Source organism: Notamacropus eugenii, chromosome 3, assembly GCF_028372415.1.
Source record: "Notamacropus eugenii isolate mMacEug1 chromosome 3, mMacEug1.pri_v2, whole genome shotgun sequence".
Classification (NCBI taxonomy): Eukaryota; Metazoa; Chordata; class Mammalia; order Diprotodontia; family Macropodidae; genus Notamacropus; species Notamacropus eugenii.
Window position 1 is genome coordinate 484555986 of NC_092874.1, and position 22170 is coordinate 484578155.

Below are 22170 nucleotides of genomic sequence, written 5' to 3' on the forward strand. Positions count from 1 at the left end.
CTTGATGCCCTTCAAGGGACTTTGAATGACTGGGCTGTGTGCATGGGAGATACCATGTTGGCGGAGAGGATTCAAGAGAATGTCTCCTGGTGTTTTATAACTTTGAGACATTGAACAGAAGGGTGTCTGAGGAACTGAAGCTGAGTGCCATTGGAAAGGCACATGGTGGACATGAACAGGCTGCAACATAGGACCAACAGGGAGCTTTGAAAAAGAGCAGGAAATATGTGAACATAAAAGAAGACTGGTTGGCCATGTGATGAGAGGGAGAGGAGAGGCAGGTGACTGGAGAGTCCACTGGTGCCCTCACACTGTCAGAAGAGGAGGAGGAAGACCTCCAGCATGTTGGGTCATCCCTATGATGGCAATGAGCCTATGGGAGGGCAAGGATGAGAATCCTTGGGATGAGGGGCTGAGATCTGTGTCATTAGAGGGACCATCCACATGGAGAAAATCACAGATATCTACATTTGACTATTTTTGAGTCCTAATCCAAATACCAGCAAGTGACTTCAGTAAATTAGCTAAAGAGATAACACAGTTTATATGGAAGAAGAACTCATCAAGGAGTTCAAGGAGAATTAGGAAGGAAAATACAAGGAACTAGGGAACTTACCACCACACGTTATTATTAAGTCCTGCTCCAAAGCAGTGATTGTCGGCCCCATCTGCTGCTGGAGAAAAACCCAAGAAACAGATAAATGGAACAGAATAGATGGTCGTGAAGAAGAACTGAGGCACCCAAGAAGCGAGTTTTGGACAAGCCCAACGTGATAAAACATTCACTACAAACTATAGGGAGCAATGACCTCTCTTTGTCTGAAAATGACCAATTTCACTCTCTTGAGTTACCATGTAAATCATCTTGAGTGAGGCAGGGCTGTGCAGGTCACCAGCCTCACTTCTCCAGAGCCATCTGGATCCAGTGACCTGATATTCATCAGGATGACTGGAGATGGCCCAGGATAGGAGACCTCAAAACAAAGTCAAGTGCAAGTCATGTCATCATTTCTCTGATGGCACAGTCTTCTTCAGCAGTGAAGAACTAACACAACAACCTCTAAGCATCTTATCTGGAGCCTTTATCAAGTGCTCCGGAGATGTCAAGCACTGGGCTATACAAATAGAAGGAAGCAAGATAATCCTTTCTTCAAGGAGCTCACATTCTAATGGGGGAAGATTACACATCCAAGGGAGGTGGTGTGGGGATGGCCAGGAAGTGGTGAGGAAAGCCATGCTATGGATAGTGAAGCTGACCAGATGACCCAGGGTGAAGCAGAAGTTTTTTTTGGGGGGGGGGGCATTGGGGACAAGTGGTACAGAATGGAGGCAGCAGGCTGAAGCAGCTGCTGCCAAATATGATGAAACCTGGTTTGGGGAAGGAGGAGCAAGGGAGAGCAGAGGGATGCAAACACTCAGCAGAATGTAAGTACCCTGAGGACAAGGACCCTTTTGCTTCCATATCTCTTTGTATCTCCAACGTCTTCCACTACCTTAATAGCTAGTCTCACTGCTTAATAAAAACTTTTTGAATTGTATTCAAGTTGTGTAGTGTTACCTATGGTGAGTGGAGACAGCACTCACCAAGTGTCCCTGATTTGGCCTCACTTTGCACAGCCTTTCATATTTCATGACATCGTTGGTGACAGACACCCTTAGCCACCCTGTTTTATACTAAGCTGCATGTCAATGCCCAGGGGCTAGCAATCAAAGTTAACCTCATCTGTAAAACAGTTGTGTTGGACTAGGTGACCTCAGAGGCCACCTCCAGATATTAAATCTGGGATTTTATGACCTCTGTGTGATCATGTTATTGAGACTGTATCTAAATTCCTTCTCTGGTGTTGGTGGAGAGAGCCTGTGATCTCCTTGAGAGCAGGCATTGGCTCTTGCCTTTCTGTGTACCCTTAGTACTGGGCACAGAGCCTGGTATACAGTAGGTGCTTAGTAAATATTCACCGATTTGACTTCCCTTGCGCACCCCTTGGTGCCCAATATTCTGGCAATGAACTGTGCAGAGAGTATGTTATAAATTCCACTGCTTAATGTGGAAGGTGAAGGTAGGGATGGCCATTGGTTTAGGGAGCACTAAGATCCAGCAATCTCTCTTCTTTGACTTTTCCATGGGAAGGAAGGAAGCAATTGTGCTGGAATTCCTAAGGTTTTCTTTGGCTCAGGTGATCAGGGTCTTGATCAGGAAACAAAAAAGTGTTAGTGACCATTGAAAGCTTGCTAGGAAAGCAGGGAGCTAGCCTAGGCTGTAGAGGAAGTTCACTTGCTCATCTTGCTTGTCTTTAAAATGTCTTGGAGGATTCTGCCCTTAGTATAGAGAGACTGTTTTTGTCTTTTTGCTGCTCTTCTGTCCTTACTTGGATCCCAGAAAGCGAAAGATCTTAAAACCAATGTTGGTGGAATCAACGTGAAACCTTTACAGGCTGATTTACAGGAGGAGATCTGACTTTCTAGAGGCTTCCCTAGCCTGGAGGGAGGGTACAGTTTTTTTAAGGGTGGGCAGGACCCGCAGATTTTAAAATTTTAGTGGAATCCATCAGCTCTTTGTCTGATCTCAGCCCCTTCCCTATGTGCTCATCATGATTTTAGAGCTCAGGACTCCCCTTAGGGGGTTAGCTCAGCACTTCTGAGTCTTCTGTCATGGGGAAGTACCACCATCAAGAGTTCTGGTCCTCTTTTCTGCACACGTAATTTCTTGGTGTATGAGGAAGTCCATAGTGAAGGCAAATACTCCTTTTTCCTAGACATAGTCTGTTTCTCCCTCCCCCAGAGCCAGAATCTGAATCTGAGTGTAGAGACTATACTTGAGTTTGTGGAAACATGATCCTAGCTTGGAGGGAAGGGTGGGGAGGAGTAGGAGACAATGTCAGGGGATGGTTAGTTTCATGGGGGAATGTTGTAAACGGTTAAGAAGCCAAGCGGTCTGACAGGGGCTCTTGGTGGTGGTTTCGGATCCTTATGTTATTACATAAAAAGCCTTGGCTGAGCCATCATTGTGGGGTATGCATACTTTTGCAGGATAAAGTTGGTAATGTTTTTCTTATTCCTGAAATAAGATACGTTGGATACAGGCTTAAATTCACTCCAGTTACTAACTCATCTCCTCATTTATTTTTTCAATGAGCAGTATAGACCTTCATTGAGAGAATCTTTGTTCCACCCATAACTAGGCTATCAGGTTAACAGAGTAGTTAGTCACAGAGTTGATGTAGATGACTCTGCCTAACCTATCTTGAGCAAAGGCTCTGCAGTTAGTCTATTATGAGCCTAATTCCAGGTCAGTGGGCTAACAAAGAGAACACAGTAACTGACCTGTCATTAAGTACTGTTTCAGGACCTGGGCTCAGTCCCTGGCTTTGCTTTTTACTCCCTGTGTGACCTTGGGCAGGACCCTCCTCTTTCTTGGCTCACTGTTTCCTCATCTGTAAAATGCAGGAGTGGTACTAGATGCACCCTCAAGGCCTTTCTGTCCTAGGTCTCTGTTTCTGTTATCTTTCCTGGAAAATAAAACAAAGCAAAACCTTTCAAAGCACATGCTCCTATGGGATAGTCATGGAGTCAACAGTAGTGAAGTGGATGAAGTGCTGGATGGTAATCCAGGTACACCTGGGCTCACAGCCTGCCTCTAACACTTTCTGGTTGTGTGATTCTGGGGCAGGTCACCTAACCTCATAGAATCCCTTTCCTCATCTGTAAAGCAATATTGCCACCTTGGCCAGGCTATCCTCTGACATCTCCCATCTGGCCTTCACTTTCTTTGTCTATGGAGGAGGTTTCTACTTGTATGACTTTTTTTTCTTTTTTAAGCTTGTGTAGAGATAGAAAAGATAGAAATAAGGCAGAAATATTGCAGACCACATGGTGCCCAGTACTTCGTAGGGGTTTAATACTCACTGATCAATTGCACATAAAAATGAAGTATCATCCCTCCCCCCACCTTTGCACTGTTTCCCCAGTTTTCTCCTGGTTATAAAGTCATGGAGTTGAAAGGGACTTTCTGTTTCCTGCTGCCTACCCTCCAACCCAGGGCAGGAAGCACAAGTCATCCCTGAGAAATGGGTATCTTGCCTCTACTGGAACATTTGAGGAATGTAGACTGCCTAACAAAGCATTCTTTTCCAATTCATTGTTAATCTTTCTACTTGCTTTATTGAACTGAAACTCACTGTTGTTGTCATTCAATTGGTTCAGCTGCCCCCATGAAGTCACACTGAGGGGCCAGGACCCCTGTAACTGCTAGAGAGCCCCTTCCCTGGCAAGCTCCATCAGCCACATAGAGAGAGGGCTGCTTGGTTGAAGCACCATAGGAAAGAGACATGGTTAAAAATAGGAAAGAAGGAAGGAGCTAATTTTACTTAGCCACCAGAAAGGAGAAGTGCTAAGTCGTGACCCATTGGCTGAAGCTCTTGGCTCTTGAAGCCTTTGAGATGCCCCAGGGAGGGGCCAGTTTTCTGAAGCAGTGGGACCCAACGCTAGAGATGAAGTTGATATCCACACAACCCAAGGGCCTTTCTCAGAAAGGGAGGGGGCTGTCACAAAATCTGTTGTCCCTCCAGAGATGCTGGGGCAACCAAGATACGTGTTACAGCCTGGTAGTATCCAGTAAGGCAGACTTGAAGGCTGGATCAAAGTCAAGTGATGTGAGCTTCAATCCTAACTAGCCGAATGAACCTGAGCATGTCCATTAAACTCTTTTGGCCTCAGTTTCCTTATGTGTAAAAGGAGGAAGCTAGACTGAACCATCTCCACATCCTAGGCTCTGTGAGAATAAATTCAGAAGATCCCTTGACTTTCCAAAGTTTGGAAACTGGTGTTTAGCTCAAGGAAGGAGAATCCTACTTCACATTGTTCCAGCAACCCCAGCAGCTGAGGACATTTCCCAGTTATGACCCAGGCAAGTGAGCAGGACGCACCCAGAAATGATCCTTCTTTCCTTCCTTGACTTCTCTTTCCTGTGTGTACCCTGAGGCACATCCTTCTGACCTCCTGACTTCCACCCCTCCCTCAGTCCCAGCCCCCACCCCTGCAACCTCCCCAGCCTGGATGCTCAGCTTACCATAGCACAGAAGACCAAAGATGGGGGACACTCAGGCCCTGGGCTCTATGTTGGGGAGAGGAGAAATGGAAGCCTCGGGGACAGCCTGGGGCAGGCCCCAAAGGTCAGGTGGGACCCTGGAGTAGGACCTCCAGGGAAGACTGGGCTGTGGCAGCTGCCCAGCTAGCTAGGGCTATAAGAGAATCTCTCAACTCATATCACAGACAGTCAGAGAAAAACAGCGAATGAGGAAGGAGGCTGACACTGAAGGGGGAAGAAATCCTTCCTATTTCTGTTTTCTGTCTGAAGCCCCAGGGGACAACAGCCAAGCCAGCTCTTCCCCTGGACCAATCCCCTTCTGCCTCCCCTCCCTGACCCCAAAACAAGCAGCATTTTGATGACTTAGGTTCTTTAATTCCTTGTCAGGCTCAAATGAGATAACCTTAAAGTGCTAAAGAAATGCTCCTTATCGCAGTTGTCATCAGAGGGCAACTAGGTGGCCCAGGAGATGGAGAACCTGGAGGCAGGAAGACTGTGTGACCCTGGGCAATCATCTCACCTCTGTTTGCCTCAGGTTCCTCATCTGTAAAATGGGGCCAATGACAGCCCCTCCCTCCCACTGTTGTTGTGAGGACCAAATGAGATAATTGTCAAGTGCTTATCAGGGTTCTTGGCACAGGGAGACCTTGAATTGGTGTGTCCTCTGTCCTCCCTGTAGCCTCAGCTGGGACTCTGGAGCCCCACCCCTCCGTCCCTAGCACTCCTGTCTCTAACTGGGGAATCATGCTGGGATTGCTGGCCTCTCTTCCTGCCCATCTGGGCCAGCTCATCCATTGCTGACATAAACATTCAGCATCCATGTGGCGCTGGTGGTTTGCAAAATGCTTTTTATGTGTTACCACATCTTCTCCTCAGAAAAACTCTGAGAGTTAAATACTCTGAGTCGTCCAATTTTTTATATATAAGGAAGCAGGCGGAGGGATTAGCCCAGGGTCACACAGCCGCTACCTTGTCTCCAAGGCCAGTTTCATGGCCAAGGATAAGGGATCGCCTGAGTCAAGGAGACTGTCTCATTCTGCCCAACGTTGTGAGCTTTCACAGCTGGGCCTTCACAGGGCTCTGACGCCTTCCTCACGAAGAGCTCATCACACCATCTTGGAGTCCCAGGATCTCAGAGCCAGGAAGGACCTCAGTTTCCAACAAGTCAGACCCATGTCTGAACTGGAAAACATCCCCACCAAGTGACCTTCCCTCCTCTGTTGGCAGATGCCTCCGGATGGGGAGCTCACCACTTCCCTTCTGCCCACCTCTCTGAGCTCTCCTGGTGCCTGTTGGGTGTGGATGGGGCGCAGGAAGGGGACGTCGAGGCTCTTGTGTGTATCTGGGGAGGAGAAGGGAGTTACCACTCTGAAATTGTGGCTTTTCTCCCAGGAACTACCAAGAACCAGGACAAGCTAATTGTGAAAAGTTCTTTGTTATCTGTTTGGTCTGCATCTGCTGCTGGGACCAGGAGGGAATGAATGCCACCCTGGGCCAGCCCACTTTGGAAAAGAGAAAAGGGAGGTCGGCATAGAATTACCGGAAGAATCACCCTGTGCCTGTGAGAGCAGGTGGGGCCTCGGGCTGCTGGAGACCTTGGGCTCCCCCCAGGCCAGTCTGCTTCTGCGTGCCTGGGGCTCAGCCTGACTGCTCTTCTGTGATTATCCACGAAGGCTTCTGGGATCCCTGGTGGGGGGCTGAAGATCTCCGAGAAGCCCAGAGGCCTGGCCAAGGGACTGCCAGTGACAGCTGTGTAAGTGACTACTTCTATCCCCAGGGATGACCTACAGGCCTCCACTCCGCCCAGAGGCAGGGTCTGGGGCCACCAGCGACCGCTGGGTAAGGGGCTATAATAGGTCTTCTCTCCCGTGACAGAGGCAGGGTCTGGGGGCTTTCCCCCCTTCTCCATAGCTACAGGGAACTTGCATCTCTCCAGGTAGGCAACCCCTGGCTTCTCTTTATCCCTCAACTTTAAAAACAACTTTGTAACCTGGTGGTCTGGTACTTCTGCAATTTTGAAAATCACAGTGGAAAGGCAAGTCTCTCTTGGGTTTGAGGAAAAGTCTGGTGTGGGAGAGGTGTTCCGTCTTCCAGGTTACTCCAGGTGAAGGTTTGTCGGGTACTGATTCCTCAAGTTTGGGAGGCAGGATGAGAGAGGAAAAGGGAACTCCCATCCAGGTACAACAAGATCAGTCACCCATCTGTATGTCCTTATTATATGCCAGCTGTGTGCTAAGCACTGCTGTCCTCAGGGAGCTACATCCCACAAACATTGATTATGCACCTGCTGTATGCGAGGTACTGTGCTGGGTACTGGCAAAGCAATAGGGAGGCAGTAAGGGGGAGGAGGCACTGAGTAATGGGGGAGTGAGAGAGATGATGGTGGTGGGGCCCATGCAGGAGGTACCCAGGGGAGAATTCAGCTGGGACACACCCACTGAGGAGGACTGCTCCCTGGCCTCCTGGGCTGGGAGGGGCTTTGAGGGCATTAAGTCAGCCCTCCTTGGCTCTTGCAGATGGGGAATCCAAGGCCTAGGAGGTACCAAGGCCTCTGGGGACTGTTAAAAGCTCTCCCTGAACCCAAGTCCTCAGATCCAAGAGCCAAGGTTCTTTTCTGTGTATTTCTCCTCCCCATTTTTCCAGGTTCCTGTTGCCCCCTACCTCAGGGAGCAGCAGAGGCATTTGCTCTTTCTGCCATCTTGGCCCTTCATCCTGTTCATCCCTGTGTGGCCAGTCCTAGCCATGGCCTCAAAAGTGTTGGGTTGCCCTTCGTGGCTCCTGGAAAGAAGAGGGCGGCTGCCCCTTAGGTAGGCTGGCAGGGAGGGCGAGTTCTGGGTGCTGGAGAAACAGCCTAAAGCTTTGAAATGGGATTTTTCCAAACATTCCCCTGGTTTGGGACTTTTTAAAACTTGCCACTGAACTTGGGAGAGTCTTTTTTCTTTCCACACAAAGGAATTGTGGCTACTTTGCTTTATTTTGGATAGGAGGCTCGCATGAGCCTTTGAAAGGAAGCTTGAGGCAGACTCAGTGGTGGAGGGAGTCAAGCCAAGAGGAAAATATCTGAGGGCTTTGGCCTGGGCCACACAGTACAGGGGGTCTGGGGAGCACAGACAGGACTCTCCAAATGGCTGCAGGGAAACCTGACTTGGGCCTTTCCATCTCGGGATTGGGATCCAGACAGTCGGGTGCCCCCCAAGGGTCCAGGGCTGAGGTTTGTGGATGCCTGGGCTCCTGAACACCTAGAGCTGCCCCACTTGGAGGGTGGAAGTCCTGTGGCCTTGTGTCTTAATTTCATTGGCTGTGTTAGACAGCGTACCACTGCGGGTGGTGATGAGAATAATCGCCATGTGGTTCATAATAGTGTACACAATACAGCAAGGCTAATAAAAGGGTGCGTTTGTATCACGCTTCAGATTTACAGAGGACTTGACAAATTTTTGTGTGTTCCTTACTACAGTATTGGGAGGCAGATGCTCTTTTGCTGATCCCCATTTTCCTGATAAGGAAACTCAGGCTGAGTAGGTTCAACAACTTCCCTGGGCCATACAGCTATTTAATGTCTGAGGCAGGATTGGAATTCTGATCTTTGTGGCTCTAAGGTCAGTGCTCTATCTGCTGCAGTACCACCTGACTGCATCATATGGCTGCGGTTCTGTGCATCAGCTGGTAAGGCTGAGACTGCCCAGGGAGCCTCCCCAGAAGCTGGCTTTTGTTCCATGGACGAGTCACTTCAGTAGGCGCTGCTGCCTGCCTGACTGGTGTCATGATGGACATTTGAGAACACTGGAGATAATTGATGTTCTCCTGCCTCCTCTGCCCAGGGTGTGTGTGGGGGGTTTGGTGGTGGGCAGCATATGTATCACCCAGGACCAGCTCAGTGAGTCCTGAGAGGTGAGTCCCTGGGGCTGCCCCAACATCCTCCAATCTGGCAGGCTGGGAGCACTGAGGCTGCACCATTCCATGTGTAAGAGGAACAGAAGTAGTTACAATGAACCTCTGGTTCTGGCCACTGATACCTCACACAGAGGAGGGGCTCCCAGATTTTTGGGTTAATGTCGTGATGCCACCTCCTCACTGAGGCTGGGCCATCTGTGGACACTAGGACTTGGGCAGTCTGGTTGGCAGTTTTCCCTAGTTAGCTTCCTTTCCTCTGCAGCCCTCCAGTCCAGTTATCACCATTTATTCCCCCTTTCCTGACACCCTGCATCCTTTCAGCAACAATGCCTTTAACAACTCGAGAAATAACACACTTTGCAAATTTAAATTGTTGGCTAAATGCCACCTGGTCTTACCAAGTTGGCCTGGGATGGATGAAGTTCTAGGAAAAGGTGGGACCCGAACCCATACCAGAGGGGAATCTCTACTTTATGGGTTTACTTTTTAAAGATTTGTTCTTTTTTTTTTTTTTTTTTTTTTTTTACCCCAGAATCATCTCTCCATCTTCCTCTGGTAACAGAGAAGAACATTGAAGCAAAGCCCGGGGTCCAGTAACCCCTTGTGACTTTCTGTCCCAATCTCTTCTTTGGTGTTTTAGCACCAAGATTGGTCATTGAATGGAGCCTGAGGCCACCCTCCCATTAGTGGGGTTGGCACTGACTTTGTTATAGATTTGGTGAATAAGTACCAGCCTCTTAATTGGTTTTTTGTTTTGCTTTTTTGGTTTTTTGTGGGTGTTCTATATCAGTTCATGGGGGCAGCCAGTTGGTGTAGTAGATAAAAAAGGCCTGGAAGCAGGAAGACCTGAATTCAAATCCAACCTCAGATACTTCCTACCTGCGAGAGACTCTGGGCAAGTCACTTCACACTGTGCCACAGTTTCCCTATCTGTAAAATGTGCTGGAGAAGGAAATGGCAAACCACTCCAGTATCTCTGCCAAGGAAACCCCAAATGAGAGTCAGACATGACTGAGCAGCCGCAATCATGACGACTGTCAGGTCACAGAAGTCTTCCCAGGTTTCTCTAATTCCTCATGTTCAAGATTGCAGCCTAATGGCCTCCTGTCACATGAGTGAGTGAAGCATCTATTCAGCATTTAATGCTTCCATCTGCTTCTCTAGGCCCTTTGGTGTAGGAGGTGAGGGGGATAGAAACACATTTTAGCCAGGATGGAAAGGGAGAATGCAGGTAGCCTGCACAAAGAAAAGGAGGAAAGAACCAAAAAGAAGCCCCCAAAATGGGAATAGAGAGGGCAAGGGAAGAAAAAGGCAGAGCATGCAATGACTCCAGAGGGACTGAGCCCCCAGACAGAACCTGAGAAGGTCAAGGAGAGACCAGCGGCCTGCGCCCCTTGGTGATGAGTTTGGAAGTTCTGGTCTGTCGAGTACAGCAGGATGGTGGAGGCACCAGATGATTCCAGTTCCTGGGGCTCAGTACCTCGCAGGCTGCACAGGGGGATTCTCATCTCAGGCTTTTATGAAAGGCCACCTGGGCCTTCAGGTGAGGATGCTGAGGTGAGTCAAGAAAGGGTGCTTTGGTATGAGTTTCATGCCCTGTACTCCTTCGGAAGACAGGACACTTCTATTTCTTTCCTTACAGTTGGTCATGTTTGCAAAGAGGAGTTGATCCTTAATGTTGCTGACATTTCTGGGGCAGAAATAAGATGGATTTTCAATAGAGCAGCACGTCAGAATGTTTCCTGAGGATGTTTTGCCTAAATAAGGCACTATGCCATGTTCTGGAGATGCCAGAAAGGTAACAGGAGACAGCATGCATACAGTTATGTACAGACATGACACATTCAGGATCAACTGGAGATAGCCACAGAGGGAACAAGCAGTGTGGATTGATTGACCAGTCCCAGAGAATTAACAATGGAGTGATGTCGGGATCAAAACTTCAGTGCTTCTTGAGGCCAGCTAGGTAGTATATGAGGTATAGTGGCTAGAAAGCTGGAGAGAACCTGAGTTCAAACCCAGCCTCAGACACTTGCTGGCTATGTGACGTGTCTCATAATGCCATGGAATCTCTCTTGGTCACACTTTTCCTATCTGAAAATTGGAGAGCAATATTCTCACCAATCTCTAGGACCATTGTAAGGATCAAATAAGATTTGTGAAGCACTTTACAAACTCAAAGTGCTAGATGAATATTCTCCATTATTAACTATTTTGGAGCACTACAGTGCAGAGTCCTTGGTCAAATTTTGTTCAGTATTTTTATTAGGGCCTCGGATAGAGGCATGAGTGCCACTTCAGTCATTTTCAGTCATACTTAACTCTCCCAGACCCCATTTGGGGTTTTCTTGGCAGAGATACTGGAGTGGTTTGCCGTTTCCTTCTCCAGATCATTTTACAGATGAGGAAACTGAGGCAAAAAGGGTCAAGTGACTTACCCAGGGTCACACAGCTAGGAAGTGGAGTTTATATTCTATTGCTTCAGAAACCAATATGTCATCCTATTCGATACTTTTCTTAGTGCCTGGAACGCCTGTACTGAACCCAGTGACAAAAGCAGAACCAGCCCCTTCCCGCCCGGAGCTTCCATTGCCCTGGGGGGGACAACGTGGATCCATACCACATAAAAGAAATAGCCAGCACCTCGGGGTGGCAGCTTCCAGAGCTTGTCCAGAGGCGGGGGCTGGGAAGAGGCTCAAGGACCCGAGTATAGTTAGCTGCAGGGAGACGAGAAAGCTGCTTTCAGAGCTGCCGCGTGGAAGGGAGATCAAGTCAACTCTGCCCGACTGCAGAGGGCAGGGCTCAAACCCATGGGTGGAAATTACAGGGTGTCGAAGTCTTAACTTAGCTGAAGGGAAAGCATTCCTCGCAATTAGAGCTGTCCCAGATCGGGAGGGGCTGCCCTGGGGTGGTTTGAGCCAGGGCAGACTCTGGGTTTGCTCGGGACCATTTGGGACTCCGATTCCCTGTTCTCGGAGGGATCAACGGGCAGGGAAGTCTCGCCTTCAACTCCTGCTTTCTTCTGTTTGAAACCAACTTAAATCCTTTTCCCGAGATCGGTCTGCTCCCTTTCCCCCTTAGACTCCTTGGCTTTCTTCAAGACTCAGCTCAATCAACCGATCAACAAATATTGATAAGTCCTTATTGGCACTCTGCTTGGTGCTGGGGATACAGAAGCAAAGAAAGGAACAACCCCTCCTTGCCAAGGTTTCCTAGTCTAATGGGGAAGTCATGGGGTGTGTGTATGGAGATAGAGACCACACAAACATATTATGAAGTGAGTAAATGCAAGTTACATAAAAGCAGCTACATACCTGATCCCCTTGGAGGGAGGGCACTAGCAATTGGGGGAATCAGGAAAGGCTTCGTGCAGAAGATGGGGTTTGAGCTGCATCTTAAAGGAAGAGAGAGACTGATTTTCTGAGGCGTCCATTCCAGTCCTGGGAGATGGGAGATGTGGTGTCCAGTGTGAGGGACTGAGGGGGTGGGCCTGGCTGGACATCAGGGCGTAGAAGGGAGAGCAATGCTCAGTGATGCTGGAAAGAAAGGCTGGGGCCAAGTTGTCAAGGGCTTTGAAAGCAAAACAGAGACCTTTGGATTTGATTTTAGAGGTGACCCAAAGCTACTGTAGTCTGTTAAGTAGGTACGATGACTTTGGCAGCGGTGTGAGGAATGGGCTGGCTTGGAGAGCCCAGTCGGAAGCTGTTGCTATAACCTGGTGAGACTCCATGAGGATATGGTACTTGAACCAGGGCTTAGTAGAGTCAGGAAGCCTGGGATTCAAAGGCGGCCTCTGAGACCTGCCAGCTGTGTGACTCTGGGCAGACTTGCTGAATATGCAAAATGGGGGTGATGGGGCTGACACTTGCAGTGTGGGCAGTGGTAACCTACTCCCTGGGGATATTGTGGGGCTCAAAAGAGAGGATGCCTATCTTAGAGCCCTTTGAAATGGGAGCTTCTTTTATTGTATATATAACCTTGGTCAGGTCCCCTCACCAGAACTTTGGTGCCCTCATCTGATAAAGGAGTGGATTGGAGCCGCCCCCTCTGGGGCCCCTCCTAGCTCAGCTGTGGGGGAGAAGCAGTTATGTACATTCAGCCCAATGCATTTATTAAGCTCCTACTGTGCCCATGTGCATGGTGCTAGGAACTGGGACACGAAGACTTGTCCCTGCTCTTGAGAGGCTCTCAGTCTAAAAGGGTGAATGCTCAGTGCAGTAGCTGCCAGGGTGGGCTGTGGTGAGTTGTGTGCTTCATACAGGATTGGTGGATTGAGTTAGACCCTTTCTCCTTGGCCTCAGAAGGCAGAGAAGCCACTTTAGGCCTAATATCTTGGACAGCTTCCTGACAATTCCATAGTTGGACAGGCTGTCCCATGAGGTGGTTGGTGCCCCTTCCCTGAGGGTCCCTCCACAGAGACTTCAAGGCCATCTGTCAGGCACATCCAAAAGAAGAACTTTTCGGGCTGTGTGTTGCTCAGGTCCCTTCCCACTCTGGGATTCTGGGATTCTGTGAAAGTGGACGTTTTGACAAAACCCTCCCAGACTGGTGGTGACAGAAGCACTCCTCCTCCTCCATTGTGCTTCCCTTAGCCATGAAGGGGCTCTGGGACCTCCCCAGAGAGCTTGGTGAGGGGAGCAGATGGCCACTCTGGGCCCTGTTGTTTTCATCAAACCAGGGAGAGATCAGATTTCCAGCAGAAATTGAGGCCCAGACATGGTTGTGACTACTGTCATTAGTTTGGTATGGGAAAATGACCATCAATGGTTTTATTGCCCTCGCTTGAGAAAAGCTCATGAAGGTATTACAGGGTGATATGCTACTGGGCCTGCTGAGTCAGTCAATCAGCCTTGGAAAAACAAGCAAAGCTGGTGATAGAAACCCCAGAACAACTGCTCTTGTGGAATGAGAATCTGTTAGCTTGACCTTGCATCACAAAGCATGAAGAGACCTTATTGATCAGAGATCCTAAGAGGTCCAGAGGATGGATGACAGCAGAGGAGCCCTGGGAAGTTGGGGAGGGACTCTAGGTGGTCCATCACTGGTCAGAACCAGGCTTGGAGGCCAAGTCCTCCCCTCCCCTCCATGCCCCTTTGGGCCGATAAGTCAGAGCCCAGGGAGCTCCTCCCTGAGCTGCTATGGCCACAGGTACATGCTTTGCAGTTTTGCCAAGGCTTCAGCGTTAGCAGATGTGAGTCACCCCCCAAAAAAGGGAGCCTGGGACTGCTGTCCATTTCCCTTGGGAGACTGCAGAGAGGCTGTCTCTTTTCTGACTGCTAAGGAGAAGCCTCTGGTGGGGGAGGCTTGAACTGGGTGTTTTTCCTGCCTGGTCTTTGAAGTCACTTGAATATTAGATCTGTAGCAACATCAGAGGGAAGCAGCTTTCCCTGCCTACTGGGTGATGCTTGGAAGCCTGTTGGTTTCACCGCCATAAATTCTTCCCCAAGATGCTGTTTCTCTGTGGGAGACCCTGCATGGCTCACGTTCCTGCTGGTGCTGCCTATCCCCAGTCTGGGCACTTGAGAACTGCCTTTGTAGACAGCATTGCCAAGGGGGAGAAGAGGAGGCCCCAGGTGGGCAGCAGGAGGGAGCAATGAGCTGATTCCTTGACCATCTTTGAAGTTCTAGCGGAGCATGTGTTCTGGTAAGGTAGGAGACCCCTGCAGAGGAGGAGAGGCTTCTTCAGCTTCCCAGAGCCCAGGGAGGCTCCAGGGCTCTGACTCCTGGTTCCTGGCTCCCGGCTCCAGGCCGGGCATTCCTCTAACTGTGAACTTGGGTGTTGGAGAACTTCTTGGGCTCCCGGGCTTCAAAGTAGTTTGCATTTCTTGCCTCTGAAGTCAACACCAAAGTTCAAACTTACCCCAAGAAAAGGAGTGCGCCAAATGATTCAGAGGCACCTCTTTTAAAAGAGAAGAAGGAAAATTGATTTCAGAGTGTAACCCAACACATCCTTTGAGAATGGAAAAGTTTCCTGAAAACATGCCCCCCTTGAAGCAGAAAACTGCCAGGAAGAGGCTGGACTTCCACCATCCTGGCAAGAATAAACAGAAATCTCTTACATACCCCTCCCCCACACCAAGAGAGAGACAGAGACATAGAAAGAGAAAGGGAGACAGAGAAAGATAGATACACACGCAGAGATATAGAGACATAGGAACAGAGAGAGAGAGAGAGAGAGAGAGAGAGAGAGAGAGAGAGAGAGAGAGAGAGAGAAGGAGGGAGACAGACAGAGACAGATAGAGAGACAGAGACAGAGAATGAGAATGATTCCTGGCCCTGGAGTGAGGGTGTGTGTGCTGGGACTGGGGAGGGATTTCTCTGAATGTACCAAACTGCATCCTCCCCTTTTCCAGTCCATTCCATCCAGCATGAAGTAGGCATGACTTTAGGCAAGTTACTAAAACTCTCCAAACCAGGAACCTGTTTGCTCTTTTGCAAAATGGGAATAATACTAGAATCGACCTGAAGGTACTTGTCTGGTTGGTTGGTTGGTTGGTTGTTGTCCTTTGTTTTCAAAGAGGACCAAAATAACATCACCATTGTTGCGTCTGACTGTGGCTAATCAGACCAATACAAGCTCAGAATGCTCTACCACAGGTTGGGCACAGATGGTACCTGAAGGTATTTGTCTAAATCAAAGGAGAAAGTCTAGGTCAGGAGCTTGACAAATACTCAGTTGGTGCAGAAAGGCAAACTGTCCTTCCTCCTCCCCCCTTCCTCTTCTCTCCCTTACTACACATTTATTCTGTACATGCTGAGCCATGGCTCCAGAGCTAGAGGTACCTTCAGAGACCAATCTGGCCCAAATTCCTCATTCTATAGATGGGAAAACTGGAACTCATGGAAGGGAGGTGACTTAGCTAAGATCACATGATAATACACGACATTACCTAGATTTGAATCTAGGTCTGCTAGTTTTAGAGCAAGACCACGTCCTATTATACCACTCATCTCTGATGAGGGGTGTGTGTGTATTCGTCCTTCATTACCGAGGAAGACCATGCCATCAGAGAAATAATGACATGACTTGCACTTGACTTTGTTTTGAGTGAGGGAGGGCTGTGCAGGTCACCAGCCTCACTTCTCCTCCAGAGTCATTGGAATTCAGTGACCAGATGTTCATGAGGATGACTAGAGATGACCCAGGATGAGGCAACTGGGGTTAAGTGACTGCCCAAGGTTACACAGCAAGCATCAAGTGTCTGAGGTGAGATTTGAACTCAGGTCCTCCTGACTCCTGCACTGGTGCTCTATCCACTGCACCACCTAGCTGCCCCAAGGTGAGGGGAATACAAGCTCCTTGAGGACAGGTCTTTGTATCAACAATGCTGAGCACATAGGAGGGACTTAATAAATGCCCGATTTACCAATATAATGCTAGATAGAAGAATCCTTCCTTTCTTCCCTTTAATCCCTTCCCTTCCTCTCTCTGTCTCTGTCTCTCTCTGTCTCTCTGTCTCTGTCTCTGTCTCTCTCTGTCTCTGTCTCTGTCTCTCTCTCTCTCTCTCTCTCCCCCCCCCCCTCTCTTTTTCTCTCTCCCTCCTTCCCTTCCCACTTACTTGCTTTTCTGTATTGGCAGTTTCCTATTCAGAGGGAAAGGATTAACTCATTTTCTCAGATTTCCTGGCTGACTTTAGAAGATCTAAAGAAGGCAGGCCCAGAAGGCTGCTCCCTCCCTTGCTCTTGCTGGCAGTTTCTCATCACCGTAGCATCCTTGAATAAATGAAACAGGAAAAGCAGGTTTCTCTTTGCAGCCGGGCAGTGCTGAGACAAGAAACTGTCTGGCTTCCTTTAGGTCCCAACAGGAGGTCAGCCTGGGAGGTCAGCTGGCCCACTCAGGATTGGCCTCAGTTTCCTTTTTCCTTGTGAATGTTAGACACTGGTCAAGTGAAGTCAGTGAACATTTATTCAGCACCTCCCAAGGGTCAGGCTCTGTGCTGAGCGATGGGGATGAAGAGACAGGCACAAGGCAGTCCCTGCCTTCCCAAAGCTCACAACCTAATGGGGCTCCACAGCAGGTATATACATAGGATCCACAGGAGATAGTTAGCCGGGAAGGTCCTGGCACTCAGCAGGGTCAGGAAGGCTTCAGGGGGGCTGGAGGAAGCCAGGAGACAGAGGTCAGGAGGGAGATGTCCCAGTTGTGTCTTGGACAAGGAGCAGGCAGGAAGCCATTTCCACTGGATCCCAGAGTCACAGTAAGAGAGCAAGATAGGAGTGGGAGTAGACTGAGGGTCTTCAAAGGGAAACAGGATTTTATATTTGATCCTGAAAGTAATGAGCAATGGTGTGTTTAGGGTACATAATCATGACACTGTCATGTGGAAGGGACTGCAGAACTCGTTAGATCCTGACTTTGACTTTGTTTTACTCAGTACATTTCAGTACATGTCTTCTATACAGCTGAGCAAAGTCACCGGGCAGAGAGCTTTCTCTTCAGGAGAAATGCCAGCCTGGTCTGTGGCAAGGCAGGAGAGGGTTCCAGGCTTAGGTCTGACATCATAGAATCTCCGAGTTGGAAAACCTCTCCAAGGACCTTGAATCCAAGTCTACAAAGTCAACATGATGTGATGGGAAAAAGCCAGTACTGGGGACAAGCCAGCTCGACTCTCCTCACTGGTAAATCCTGGAGGTCTCCCTGGTCCAGGGCTTCCTTTCCTTTTCTAGCTAGTACTGCACTTTGGCAGACTGGGGAAACCCCAGGCCCTTAGCAGAATAATGGGTTTTGTTGAGTAGAATAAAGCATGAAGTTACAGAAAAAAAAAAAAACAGTTCTATGGAAATATGGCAGTCTGGGGGACGCAGGCCAAGAAACTTGGCACTAGGTGAAGTCAAACGTCCTTATGAGACCAATGAACACTTTTCATCCCCCTTTTACAAATGAACAGAGGCTGGTGACTGATCCAGGAGCATCAGCTCCTGAAGAGCCTCAGATGCAGCTGAAGAAGGAGGACTAGAAGCACAGACAGAGCTTAGAGTCCAATGGGGAGACAGAGGTTCAGAGAGGAGTGATTTTGTGTGGTGCTCCAGGTGCTCAGGCTGGGTCCAGGCTGGTCCTGAGGAAGTCCCTTTCTTTCCAGTCACGATGTTCTCACAGCCTGGGCCCCCTTTCCTCCCAGTCCCCAGGCCAAGGGCATTCTTCTTATCCAAGCCACATGGGCATCATCTCCTTTGTGCCCAGCCTTGGAGCCATCCTGAGATGGGCCAGAAAGGTTTGGCAGAACTCCAAGGCTCTCACCAGGGACAGACTGGATGCGCTCACAGATCCCTGTCATCACCGCCCAGGGAGCGCCAGCAGCCATAACAACAGCTGCATTTATCGATGCTGCTTTGATGTTGCCAAGAACTTGGCGTCCATGAACCCATTTGCCCCCCAACAGCTCTGCAACGCTGGTCCTCCCCAGAGTGCTTTCCCCTTGACTGAATTAGAAGAAAAGTAGAGGGATTCCTTACAGGGTCACACAGCAGGTAACTGGCAGGATTGGGGGGGGAGGTCTGGAGGAAGACCTGGGGCAGTCCCACCAGAGACTTTGATGGCCAAGGACACTCAGGACCCCAGGTCACAATGTAAGGTAGACAAGGTGCTGATCTGTTTGTGGGGAGGGAGTTTCCACCTTGGGAGACCCCAGGATAATGGAATCACAGATTTGGACACTCCTCCCTACAGTAAAGGCCAGTAACACCATCCATCATCACCCCAACACCGCTGTCATGTTATCTAATTCAAATAGACCAGGCGAGGAGGTAGGGAATGGGCTTTGAGCTATGCAGGACCCCCCAGGCATTCAGTCCAATCCACCCATTTTACAGAAGAGGAAACCAAGACCAAGAGGGGAGAATCCTGGCTTGGCCCAGACCCTTCAAGTGCAGAGGAGGCTCCCAGGAGCATCTGGGGTGGGTCCTCCTGGTCATCTAGACTTACCCCTTCTTTCACAAACAGAGGTGGGTGGAGGCCAAGGGACTTAGCAAAGGTCACATGGGTAGAAGACATTAGAGGTGGAGTCTGAACCTAGATCCTTTGACTGCTCAGCCAGTGTACTTTTTCCACAGCTTTTTTCCCAAAGTACTTTCCTAACCACAATTCTGTGGGTGATGTGGTAGAGAGTGATATTGTTCTGATTTCACAGATTAGGATACTGAGTCTCAGAGAGGTCTTCTAGGTCCCTGTGGGCCTGGAAGCCTGGCCCCTGGCCTCAAGGCCTTTGCTCTCAGAGCATCCGTAGTGGGGCATCATAGTGACTTGCCACCCTCTGACATCACAGCTGCTAATCCTTGAGCTGCCTGCACACCATGCAAAAGGCAAGGGGTGTTCTGTGTCACCCGTAACCAGATGACACATTGCCATGTGGTTTCCGGTGGTGATTGGAGTGGTGGCTGCTGGGGAGGAGTGGGGGCCTCCTTAGCACATTGTCCTCTGATTCACCGATTGGGAAGTAGCTCTTGGTGGGGGAGGGGAGAAGCAGGAGCCAACTTCCTCTGTTTGGGGCTCCCCCTTGGCCTACCTGGCCTTGCCTCCCTTAGAGGCTGCTGGGTCACAGATCATACCACAACCTTGTAAAGAAAATAGAGGAAAAGGAAGTGGGGAAAACGTTGGTCTTAGTTTAGTTTTTCCTTAGGAAAAAGGAGAGTGGACATGGGACTGAGTTTCTCTAATTGCACACTTTCCAGTTGAGGCTGAGCACAGTGTGTGATGGGGACCCAGCAGCCTGGGTGTGTGTGCCCCCCACCCCTGCTCCCCATTTCTGGACCTTGACATGGGCTCTTCCTGGTCCTCTCCTGTCCCTAACCAAGACTCTCCATCTTTTGTCCCACTTGGAGGGGCCTTGCTGCCTCCAGCCTCTCCTCCAGAGGGACTGGGTATGGGGCACATGACCCAGAAGCACAGGACCTGTTAAGAGGATGTGTCCAGTCTGTCTTGCTTCCCCTTTCTTGGAAGTGGGACTAGGGATGCTCTCATGCCTGGCTCTAGAGCCAGGACTCTTCACCAGGCTTGGGAACAGGGAGTCTGGGCTATATCAGAGGTCGAGGAAAGACTGACCGACCCAGGAGAAGTGGTCTGGGATTTGCCCCTGGAAACTGGCCCCAAATGGGGGAATGCTAATGCAAATACTTGGCTTCCCCAATCCCAAAACAGAGGTGCTTTCCAGGGCAGGACAGTCAAGTCAATGCGAGCAGGAAGGATCCTCCTGAGGGTTTTCTGTCCACAGCCATGGCGTGCAAAGGATGAAGGACTCCTGGCCACTGACCTGGCTGCACTCAGCAGGGCAGGTGGGAGGGGTAAATGTGGTCAGAAGGTTCTTGATCTCAGGCTGGAAGAGACTGCAGAAGCCTTATGGCTGAGTCTACTCATTTTACAGATCAGAAGACTGAGGTCCACAAAAGCAAAGTGAGCTGCCCAAGGTCACACCGCCAGTGAAGGTCAGAAGCAGAACGTGAAACCAGGTTTTCTCATAGCAGATGAAAGCACCCTTCTCTGAATCTGCATTTTGCCTCTTGCAGGAGAAAGAGTTTTTTTAAATGCTTTACTTGATGCCTTTCTGCTTTTTGAAGACATCACCATCACTGCCCCGCCTTTCTTGAGAAAGCATTCCCTTTCGCTGGAATGAAGGCACACGGTGGCCAGAGCTGACAGAGTATGCCACATTCTGTATCCATGGTCCACCGCCTCCGGTCCTGACTGGAAGCCTGATATCTTGGGAGGGGAAGGGTCCTTTACACTCACTGTAGATTGGGTCATCATGTAACAGATCTCGGTTCTGCCCATTTTACACGACATTATCAAACCAATTTTCTCTGGTTTTCCCAGATTCCTTCTCTTCACCCATTCTCATGGCAACATAATATTTTATTCCATTCATCCACCCCAGCTTTCTCTGCCGTCTCTCAGCTGCTGAGCCCCCACTTTGTTTCCAGTCTCTAATGACCACAAAGAAATCCTGTATGGCGTTATTTGGTATAATCAGATAAGCAAAACACTTGTTTTTATGGGCCATCAGTGCAGGACATAGAACTCATTATTGTAAATAGAATCCTACCAGTAGTTTGAAACTCATTTTGTTGGATTATTTTCAGAAATAAAAATAAGAGCTCATTTTCCTCCCTGGTTCATGTTACTCCAAAGACTCATGAAAGAGGTCTTAGTCACTGCTAGTTAGGTTGGATTTTATAATTCACGACAAGGATGTCCTCCTGGTCATTTCTTGAAGGAGGGAGATTCATTCTAGTCCAAATGACCTGTTTGTTGCTTCTGAAACTTGGCATTCCATCTCTGGGCTTTGGGCCTGCCCTGTCTCTTACCTGAGATGACTTTCCTTTTGGCCTGGACCCCCTGGAATCCTGGGTTTCACTTTCGGATCTTAGGGACTCTGTCCCCTCCTCCAGGACGCCTTTCTGGGTCCTCTCCCTCATCAGTCACCTTCTGTCTGGGCACCTGTAGAATCTCCCTTCCCTCTGAGGGCCCCCCGCATGGAAGCCCGCTGAAGACAGTAACTGCTCTGGCTTTGTCCCTCCGTCTCAGCACCTGACACACAGTAGTTGCTTCATGAGTGTGTGTAGGCTTGGGACCTCGGGACCAGGGGCTAGTGACCACCGGCCAGCCAGGGCAGGGGTCGAAGCCGTTGTCCCAAGGTTCTTGAGTCTGGATTTGCTTCCTGTCCCTGGGCTGTTCTGGTGGCACCCTGTCCTGCGCCTTTCTGACTCTGCTTGCAGGGCTCCTTCGTCCTCCCTTTGGGAAGCTCCGGTCTCTAATGCGGAGCTGCTCGGACTTCACTCCCTCTTCGGGCTTTCTACCGCTCCTCCCCCACCTTCATATTTTCTTTTCTCTGTCTTTTAAGAAAAGAGAGAAATCTCTGCGAGCCTCGGGAGCCCTTTTGGGTGGTTCGGGAGCTCCCCTGCCCTGCCCTGGCCTCGGGCTCCCCAGTGGAAGGATGAGGGAGGCCGGGGGGAAGCCCCTGGTTTCGGCTCGGGGGCTGTGTGTTGCTTCGGCTCAGGTACTGTTGGCTAGGAGGTTTTTTTTAGACAGGAAAGTGGGTTACCATGGAGAAACCTCAGCGCAAGCCCCAGGTTACCCTGTCGCATGCACGCACATCCCTGTCCTGATTCGCTACCGCACGCGATGGAGCCGGCTCGCCTTTGGGGCTGTCACTGCCAGGAGGCTTCATTAGCGGAGAGGCTGAGCCCCGGGGCCAGCG

At 49.7% G+C, this 22170-nt stretch overlaps 1 protein-coding gene across 3 annotated transcripts in view; it reads left to right on the forward strand.

Annotated features, from left to right (window-relative positions):
• Window positions 1-22170, forward strand: part of ELMO1 (engulfment and cell motility 1) — a 385710-nt gene that overhangs the window by 39130 nt on the left and 324410 nt on the right. Inside the window, exon 1 of one of the 3 annotated variants that reach the window (XM_072599133.1) lies at window positions 6020-6839. The exons of the other annotated variants lie outside the window; for them this stretch is intronic. The gene's annotated coding sequence lies outside the window, so the exon portion shown is untranslated. Of the gene's footprint in view, window positions 1-6019; window positions 6840-22170 lie in introns of those variants that run through there. 3 annotated transcript variants of the gene reach the window in all.